Below are 10,000 nucleotides of genomic sequence, written 5' to 3'. Positions count from 1 at the left end.
AAATCACGCCCCTATTGCCACAGCAGTAGATATAGGTATTTTGAGAATATGCCTTAACGATCAACGGGTAACGATGGCTCTGATGGGTGGTTTCGCTAGAATAGGCAATAATGAGATCACCATTTTAGTAAATGATGGTGAGAGGGGTAGTGACATTGATCCGCAAGAAGCTCAGCGAACTCTTGAAATAGCGGAAGCTAACTTGAGTAAAGCTGAAGGCAAGAGACAGGTAATTGAGGCGAATCTAGCTCTCAGACGAGCTAGGACACGCGTAGAGGCTGTCAATGCTATTTCGTTTTCGTAATCGTCGATGCATCAGAATAATCAAAAGAAGCTCCGTTTATACACCTTATTTGGATTCCACCAATTGGATACAATCAAGTGTAATCTGATGCAAGGAAAAAAATACAAACATAAAGTATGAATAGTGGGAGGATAATAGGGAAAGGGTAAAAGATTAATTAAAAAATAGGAAAGGGTGGGTAGAAAAACTTATTAGAGACCATTGACTCCGGTATCTAATAAGTTATACCTACTATTGGATTTGAACCAATGACTCCTGCCGTATGAAAGCAATACTCTAACCGCTGAGTTAAGTAGGTCATTTATCATCACAAAGAAAAAAAAAAGGAAGACCCCTCGCATGGGCATTATAGATGGAATACTACTTCTAAGCAATACCAATCTTTGTCAGTAAAGGGGTCAGAGAGCTATCATATGGGACCATAGAATATCCATCTTGACAAGATATTATCTAGATGTTAAGATATCTATGACAAGGGCTATAGCTCAGTTAGGTAGAGCACCTCGTTTACACGCGCGCCAATGCTTTTTCAGGGGAGTTCATCATGCAATCAACAGAATTGATCTTATTGATAAATCGGTGTCTTACTCCATGGATTCGAGGGAACAAGAGAACAATAGCCTGACAAATCTTTGGTTCGGTCCGATTCAGGTACCAATTTAAAATAGAACCCATCATTGATTTGATAATTGATAAGGTGAATACCTAGTCTATTCAATGCTAGGCATAATGGGTATAAGGACCTCAAAATAACATAACCTCTTTTCGCCCTATGAGCTTTAAGGTGTATGAAGTATCATATTTGACTCTTTGAGCGGAGCGATAGAGACTCAACCTAACTTAGGTTGATCTAGGCCGGAGGCAGACCTACGTCAAGGCAATCCTTCTTTGAAAACACTTTGGTATTGCTCCTGGATCAGAATACAAAAAATGAATCAGAGCACGTGGAACCATCTCGTTATCTTCCTGTCAAGAAAAAGTATGGTGGACTAGCCGATTCTTATATCAGTTAACGAAAGAGCCCAATGCAAAAAAAATGCATGTTGGGTCTTTGAAACAGTTCGAATCATTTAGATAATACTCAGTTTGATCTGTTTTACCGAGAAGGTCTACGGTTCGAGTCCGTATAGCCCTATATATTTTGACATCCGTGTCATTTTGACATTTTTGTGTAGCTCTCATTTTCTCACATTAGTGCTTGTGGCTGGCCCGCGCGGTGGGTTGGCAAAGCAAGTAGTCTTCTGTTTCTGCACAATACTTATTTTTTTTTTATTCCAACCTAATCTAATTCAATTGTTCATCATTCCAATTCTACTGGTCCTTCCTTCCGATACAGACTTTATGCAAGCAAGAAGATTGGGGGCCTGTTTGAACTTGCACGGGCTGGGGATCCTTCTGACTCATCGCTTTGTTGTTCCACAATAACTCCAATGCAGTGCATTGTTTCAGAGATAAAAAATGGACGCTAACCTATAACCTAAACGTATCAACGTTTGCACCCTCTTCTATTTCTATGAGTCTATTTTTGGATTTGGTCTGTCGAATCGTTCAACAACGCCTGATTCCATTAGAAGTATCTTATGCGGATCATTTATGATTCAGCCGATTCTACGACTGTGGTACACTCCATTGTGTAGGTTTACTTCAAAGGAAACAAACCTTTTTATTGTCACGAAACCTAACCCCTTGGGTAGTCTTATCAGATGTTATTAACAAGTATTTCAAATCATTTCAAATCGCGATTTTGAGTCCTAGAAATTGGTCCGAAATGGAATGACTTCTTCAAGACTTCTATTCTAAGTCTAATTAAATAACTCGATTCTTTATTCTCTCTAGGGGGACCATCGGGGGTAGGGAGTACAAGTCAAAAGTCTATAATTTGGTATAGGAATCCATGAGTTGTTATATATCTATTTATATGGAAATATGGAAGTTTATATGGAAATATGGAAGGATTTCTCACAATTTAACAGATTGAATCAAATCAATTAAGTATAAATTTGGGACAAAGGGAGAGAATCTAATTGGCCGATGCATTCTATTTCCGTATCTGTATCGAATCAATAGACAGAATGACGATCCTCTAACCAGACCCTAATGAAAAGAATACATCAACACAAACCAAGTGGAATATACCATAAATCCTAAGATAGAAATCCCTAGGCATTCTACTACATCTGACTATTTGTGTTGTGATATTATAAAAGAAAAAAAAAAAAGAAGAAAAATTTACCCAAGCCAGGCTTATTATTTATTAGAATTTTTATTCTATTATTATTCAAATTATATTAGAAATTTGATATAATATATATTTATATTATATTAAATATTAATTCAATTTCATATTTTGAATTTTCTGTTAATTTAAATATTAATTAATATATTAATATAACATTGTTATGTTATATATTTATATTTAATATTTTTTTTTTATGATTTTATGAATAGAAATAATATTCATATTATTTTCATATTATTTCAAATAGTCTTTAATTACTTTTTTATTTTAAGAAAATCCGAAACAAAACAAAGTGAGAGAGTTTTTTTGTATAAAAACATAATATGTCTACATCCTGAATGGAATCGAAGTAAATGTAAGTGGGATTCCGTTGGATGAATCTTGAAACGAGACATGATTCATAGCAAACAAATGAAACTACGTGGTTCCACCCTAATTGGTGTTTCGACTAAATAGTTATGAATAAATTGACAATTAAAATTCGAATTGACTAATTCGGTATATTCCACATTAATAGGAGTGCATCTATGTTTCTGCTTCACGAATATGATATTTTTTGGGCATTTCTGATAATATCAAGTGTTATTCCTATTTTGGCATTTTTTATTTCCGGAGTTTTAGCCCCGATTAGTGAAGGACCGGAGAAGCTCTCCAGTTATGAATCGGGTATAGAACCAATGGGGGATGCTTGGTTACAATTCCGAATCCGCTATTACATGTTTGCTCTAGTTTTTGTTGTTTTTGATGTTGAAACGGTCTTTCTTTATCCATGGGCAATGAGTTTCGATGTATTGGGTCTATCCGTATTTATAGAAGCTTTCATTTTCGTGCTTATCCTAATTGTTGGTTCAGTTTATGCATGGCGAAAAGGAGCATTGGAATGGTCTTAACCCCTGAATCCTCAGACAATAAAAAAGAAGGAAAAGGTTACATTGAGACAGTTATGAATTCTATTGAATTTCCGTTACTTGACCGAACAGCCCAAAATTCAGTTATTTCAACTACACCGAATGACCTCTCGAATTGGTCAAGACTCTCCAGTTTATGGCCACTTCTCTACGGTACCAGTTGTTGCTTCATTGAGTTTGCTTCATTAATAGGATCTCGATTCGACTTTGATCGTTATGGGCTGGTACCAAGATCAAGTCCTAGGCAGGCGGACCTAATTTTAACAGCCGGCACGGTAACAATGAAAATGGCTCCTTCTTTAGTGAGATTATATGAGCAAATGCCTGAACCGAAATATGTCATTGCTATGGGAGCTTGTACCATTACAGGGGGGATGTTTAGTACCGATTCTTATAGTACCGTTCGGGGAGTCGATAAGCTAATTCCTGTGGATGTCTATTTGCCGGGCTGCCCACCCAAACCAGAGGCAATTATGGATGCTATAACGAAACTTCGTAAGAAAGTCTCTCGAGAAATCTATGAAGATAGAATTGGGTCTCAACAGGAAAATCGATATTTTACTACCAATCACAAGTTTCATGTTGAGCGAAGTACTCATACTGGAAATTATGATCAAGGATTACTCTACCAGTCCCCATCTACTTCAGAGATACCTTCTGAAGCATTTTTCAAATACAAAAGTTCAGTGTCTTCCCACGAATTATTGAATTAGGAAAGGCAGGATGCTTTTGTGTTGTCCAGGATAACAAGCAGTGGGTCAATCTTCATAAATTTCATCGGCAATTTGAAATACTCATACAAATGTGGGAGAGATCAAGAAGATGCAGGGTCGTTTATCCGCTTGGCTAGTCAAGCATGAGCTAGTTCATAGATCTTTGGGCTTCGATTACCAAGGAATAGAGACTTTACAAATAAAACCCGAGGATTGGTACTCCATTGCTGTCATTTCATATGTATATGGTTACAATTATCTACGTTCCCAGTGTGCCTATGATGTAGCACCAGGCGGATTGTTAGCTAGCGTGTATCATCTTACGAGAATACAGTATGGTGTGGATCAACCCGAAGAGGTATGCATAAAAGTATTTGCCCCAAGGACGAATCCTAGAATCCCGTCTGTTTTCTGGATTTGGAAAAGCGCAGACTTTCAAGAGCGGGAATCCTATGATATGTTGGGAATCGCTTATGAGAATCATCCACGCCTGAAACGTATCTTGATGCCCGAAAGTTGGCTAGGCTGGCCTTTACGTAAGGATTATATTACCCCCAATTTCTATGAAATACAAGATGCTCATTGAATGATAAGATGAATGATAAGAAACTAATCTTCACTTATACGACTCCAGATATTCAAGGAATCTTTTTACGTTCTGTTCTAGATGAAACGGAGTAACTGGCCTTTCATTCGTACTATGGATGGGCTGCTAAAGAAGCTTCATTTAGATTCTCAAATTTTGAAGAGTCCCATTTCAGATGAGCAGAGCCTGTAGGATGAATCAAAAGAGTTCTGCACCATGAACTTTGTACCGCGCGCATCGCTTAGATGGGGCCACGGAAAGCTGCATAGAAGGGAGTGAATAAATGGGAAAGTGAAGAAATAGAATATGAAATAAAATCGTAAATTCTGAAATAAAAAAAGAAAAATTCAGAAATTAAATAAAATAAAAAAGGATCGGATTTTTTGGACTGTCTCTGAAATGAACCCTGCCTTTTCCTATCCTTCAACTCCTCCAGACTAGTCTTTTAGGGTTTTCGACCAACTAACTTCGACTTCGGATATGTATGAAGTATTAACATTCTTTTTGTGCGGGAAGAGATACAGTATGAACAAACAAACAAAAAAGAGGAGGGAACGGAATCCAATTATTTTCTTTACTCATATCTTTACCCATCTACTCGTTTTTTACCCATCTACAAGACGGAGGCGTCTATCTATACATCTAGATGTAGATGGATAAATATGTATTATGCTCTGGACTATTAACGCATATAATATTAAATAATATTAATATGGGTTCTGACTCTATTGATTTATTTGTATGAGTATCTTATCTATTCGATACATTAACCACGTGCCAGGAACCAGATTTGAACTGGTGACACGAGGATTTTCAGTCCTCTGCTCTACCAGCTGAGCTATCCCGACCATTCTCGATGCATGATCCTACTAAAAGAAAAAGAAAGCTTGGGCCTATGTCAATGAAAGGGACTCAAAAAGCATTAACTTACCTAAATAAAGTCGGTAATTTGTTGGATCTTCAAAAAGGAGACTTTGTAAATGTAAGTGTAAGAGTAATGATATGAACTGTGAAAGGTTCCGTAATGGAGATTCTTTGCCCATCCATATATGGATGGGCATTTGTACGTATATCATATCTATCACAGTGAGAAGAGAGAAAGATTTCTGGCCGGATCCATTTGTGAAAGAGTAGAGTAAGTGAAAAACATATCTAATTTTGAACCACTGATAAAAAAAAAAGAGGATAAATGCTTAGGGAGTCAAATAGGCCTTTTATTGGGGATAGAGGGACTTGAACCCTCACGATTTCTAAAGTCGACGGATTTTCCTCTTACTATAAATTTCATTGTTGTCAGTATTGACATGTAGAATGGGACTCTATCTTTATTCTCGTCTCACTCGATTAATCAATCCTTAAAAAGATCTATCAGACATCCTTAAAAAGATCTATCAGACTCTGGTGTGATAGTCGATTTGATCACTGACTATTCGATTCTTCCTTCTGCTTCTGAAATTATTATTCTGAAATTTTTAGAAAAAAAAAATATGGATTCGGGTCGTGATTAATCTTTGATATTTCAGTACGTATACGTACATATCTAGGGTCATCCCACTCTGGAGTTTCGATAGAAGGATTCTTCTACCAATGTAGTAAAGTCAACCCCATTCGTTAGAACAGCTTCCGTTGAGTCTCTGCACCTATCCTTTTTTTTTTCTGAAAACAGGATTTGGCTCAGGATTGCCCATTTTTAATTCCAGGGTTTCTCTGAATTTGGAAGTTACCACTTAGTAGGTTTCCATACCAAGGCTCAATCCAATCAAGTCCGTAGCGTCTACCAATTTCGCCATATCCCCCTCCCTCTTCCTTATGAGAAAGAAATCACATTGTGACCCCCCCTTCTTTTCTTTCATTTATCTTGGAGCCGTTGAATTCATTAGATACAGGCCCTTATTCCTATATCAAAGAGGTGTGTCCCTATTATATTTCTTGACCAGCTTCTTTCATCCCTATCGGAGTGGCGGGCCCATATTTGATATGATCCAATCAGAAATGATTCTATCATTGATGTATCCGCAATTCAATATGGATGGATATATCCCACGTCACATATATATATATGTCTTTACACCCCTTATTTTTTTAGCGCTATTTGGAATACTGGAACGGTCGATATTCATTCTTTTTTTATCGTCTTATCCCCTCCCTTTCCGAATGAAACCAGAGGAATGTCTCATTATGCTCTGGACTGCAGCCTTATCTTTATCTTATCCTTTCCTTTATCTTATCCTTTCCTTAGGAAGGATCTCCTATACTATAGGAATTCCTATAGTGTAAATAAATAGAATTTCTAAATTTCTATAACTATATATAGAATATATAACTAAGCTAATTTTTATTTTTTAGTTTATTTTATTAAGATTAAGTAATTAATATTACTAATATTACATAATCATAATATAATCTAATTAATATTAATAATATAATATATTAATATTATATTATTATTTATTATTACATAACAACATTAATATTAATAATTACATTATTAATATTAATGTTGTCATAATTAATATTATATTCTATTTAATATTAATATTGTATTATTAATATAATATTGATATTGTATTTATATAATTGTATTTGTATTTATATAATTGTATTTATATATATATATATTATATATAATAATAATAATTAATAATAATTATAATAATAATAAAAACAAACTACTCTTTATTTATTTATTATAATTATATTAATTATTAATAATAGATATTAATAATAGATAAATAAATAGATAAATAAAATAAAAAAATAAATAAATAGCTAATTACTAATAGCTAAGTCCCAGTAGTTTCCCGAAATCCTATGCACTATTTCTGTTATGTGAGCCCGCTTAGCTCAGGGGTTAGAGCATCGCATTTGTAATGCGATGGTCATCGGTTCGATTCCGATAGCCGGCTTTTCCATTTATTCGATTTTTTCCATGATTGATATTGATATTGATAATGTCTCCTTGAGATCAAGAGAAATTGAAAAGACTTTTCAATTTTCTCCAAATGTCGGGTCAACATAGTATGTTACGGGAACTCCCAACTATGAATAAAAAAGAATAAAAAATGGATTGAAGCTGTTAGATCTCTACAGAACAAGAAAGGGATACTTAACTTCCTATATATAACTATATAAAATAATCTGGTTATTGAGACAATTCATCTCATTCTTCTTTATAGTATTTCAGCGAGTTTAGCTTCGTTTATCGTTTAGTTCAGTCTTAATTTTTTTATTCTGTGAAATCCAATTTCAATAAAATAAGGAGTCTTTATGTCTCGTTACCGAGGGCCTCGTTTCAAAAAAATACGCCGTCTGGGGGCTTTACCGGGACTCACTAGTAAAAGACCTAGATCCGGAAGTGATCTTAGAAACCAACCGCGTTCCGGGAAAAGATCTCAATATCGTATTCGTCTAGAAGAAAAACAAAAATTGCGTTTTCATTATGGTCTGACAGAGCGGCAATTGCTTAGATATGTTCGTATCGCTGGGAAAGCCAAAGGGTCAACAGGTCAAGTTTTACTACAACTACTTGAAATGCGTTTGGATAACATCCTTTTTCGATTGGGTATGGCTTCGACCATTCCTGGAGCTAGACAACTAGTTAACCATAGACATATTTTAGTTAATGGTCGTATAGTAGATATCCCAAGTTATCGGTGTAAACCCCGAGATATTATTACTACGAGAGATGAACAAAGATCCAGAGCTCTGATTCAAAATTATGTGGATTCATCTCCCCGCGAGGAATTGCCAAAACATTTGACTCTTGACTCATTCCAATATAAAGGAATAGTAAATCAAATAATAGATAGTAAATGGATCGGCTTAAAAATCAATGAATTACTAGTCGTGGAATATTATTCCCGTCAGACTTAAACTTAATTAAAATAAAATAATTAAGCTTTGGACAATACAATTTTGTCTACCCTGTTTCACCAAACAAAGTAAATAGAACTAAGTTAAGGGATTTAATCCGGATTTTCCCCCATTTTCGTATCCTTTTCGTATCCCAAGTGGATCCGCGGTCAGATTCTCATTCCTTGTCCACCCTTTCCGATCCGATATTTTATCTACCACAGTAATTGGCAATAGAGAATCACTAGAAAGCAAAGGCCCTACTCTTGGAATAATGGTATCCATTGTTATTTGATACATTGTGGTTGGTAACGTTGGTAAATTAGGTGTAGGTCAAGGTACGGAAAGAGAGGGATTCGAACCCTCGGTAAGCAAAAGCCTACATAGCAGTTCCAGTGCTACGCCTTGAACCACTCGGCCACCTTTCCCACAGAATCTTAGGATTATTGCCCGGAAACCCGGTGAATAGCGAGTCATTCATATTATTTTATTGAATTTTTTATTGCAATACAATAAAGGTACGACCGATCTATTATAAATCGAAAACTTTTCGTCAAACAAAGATCTTCCTTCGAGGCTCGAGGGATAAAAACACATTTTTTTTTATTTAATATTAACTTAATATTAAAAAAACTATCTATTCATCTTTGTCAAGACGACGACCCTCTCCATCTTATTCGGATATTTATACCGTATACCGGATTAAACAACCAATGAATTGGGACGAATCCACAAACTCTATACTATACTATAGTATTTTATACTATGGTTATATTTAGAGGTCCATAGGAATTAAAAAATTCCTTTCTAGTTTCAGATTTATCAACAACAACTCTTCTCATGAGCTATCCCATGGATCTATTATTCCCATGGATCTATTATAAATAAATTCATGGGTCGCCCTATGATTTTAATATTTCCATTGTATTGTTTTGTTTGTGGATACGCGCTATTCGCCCAAAATGGATGGGTTGGTTATTCTATTTTCATCATGGAATGCTTATTTGATTCTTTTGACTCTTTGGGTAATAATAAAAAAAAAAAAAACTCCTCGAGTTAGATCAGAATTTGTAGGAAAATTTCTTGGATTCCTTAACTTCGATAAAATAAAGAGTAAGAGTTCTGTTCATTGGTATACCACATTGGACTGAAATCCAATCTGATTCCAATATTTCCTATCTATCCCTGTCTTAAAAGGGGCAATTTTGAGGGTCTTTTTTTTTTTACAATTACTCTGTTTTTATGTGATTTCGTACTGTACAATTCCTTTGTTTATGGGAGCATTTTCCCTCGAGGGAGAGGATAATGAGAAGAATTATGGAATGGGTTGTAAACTATGCCTAGATCTCGGATAAGTGGAAATTTTCTTGATAAGACCTCCTCAATTGTAGCCAATAT

The 10,000-nt window shown here is 35.3% G+C and overlaps 3 non-coding genes across 3 annotated transcripts; 1 reads left to right on the top strand and 2 right to left on the bottom strand.

Moving 5' to 3' along the window:
* Positions 1-5,525: 5,525 nt before the first annotated feature.
* On the bottom strand, positions 5,526-5,598 carry TRNAF-GAA (transfer RNA phenylalanine (anticodon GAA)). Its single transcript has one exon. It is a non-coding gene; the product is annotated as a tRNA-Phe (tRNA).
* A 1,985-nt stretch (positions 5,599-7,583) lies between these two features.
* Positions 7,584-7,656, top strand: TRNAT-UGU (transfer RNA threonine (anticodon UGU)). Its single transcript has one exon. It is a non-coding gene; the product is annotated as a tRNA-Thr (tRNA).
* A 1,287-nt stretch (positions 7,657-8,943) lies between these two features.
* On the bottom strand, positions 8,944-9,030 carry TRNAS-GGA (transfer RNA serine (anticodon GGA)). The gene has a single exon. It is a non-coding gene; the product is annotated as a tRNA-Ser (tRNA).
* Between the last annotated feature and the right edge of the window lie 970 nt (positions 9,031-10,000).

Source organism: Aristolochia californica, unplaced genomic scaffold (genome assembly GCF_029961685.1).
Source record: "Aristolochia californica isolate CCGP_79_NKW_82.1479 unplaced genomic scaffold, dmAriCali1.0.hap1 SCAF_484, whole genome shotgun sequence".
Classification (NCBI taxonomy): Eukaryota; Viridiplantae; Streptophyta; class Magnoliopsida; order Piperales; family Aristolochiaceae; genus Aristolochia; species Aristolochia californica.
The sequence above is the reverse complement of the archived record's forward strand: the minus strand, read 5'-3'. Positions and strand labels throughout refer to the sequence as shown.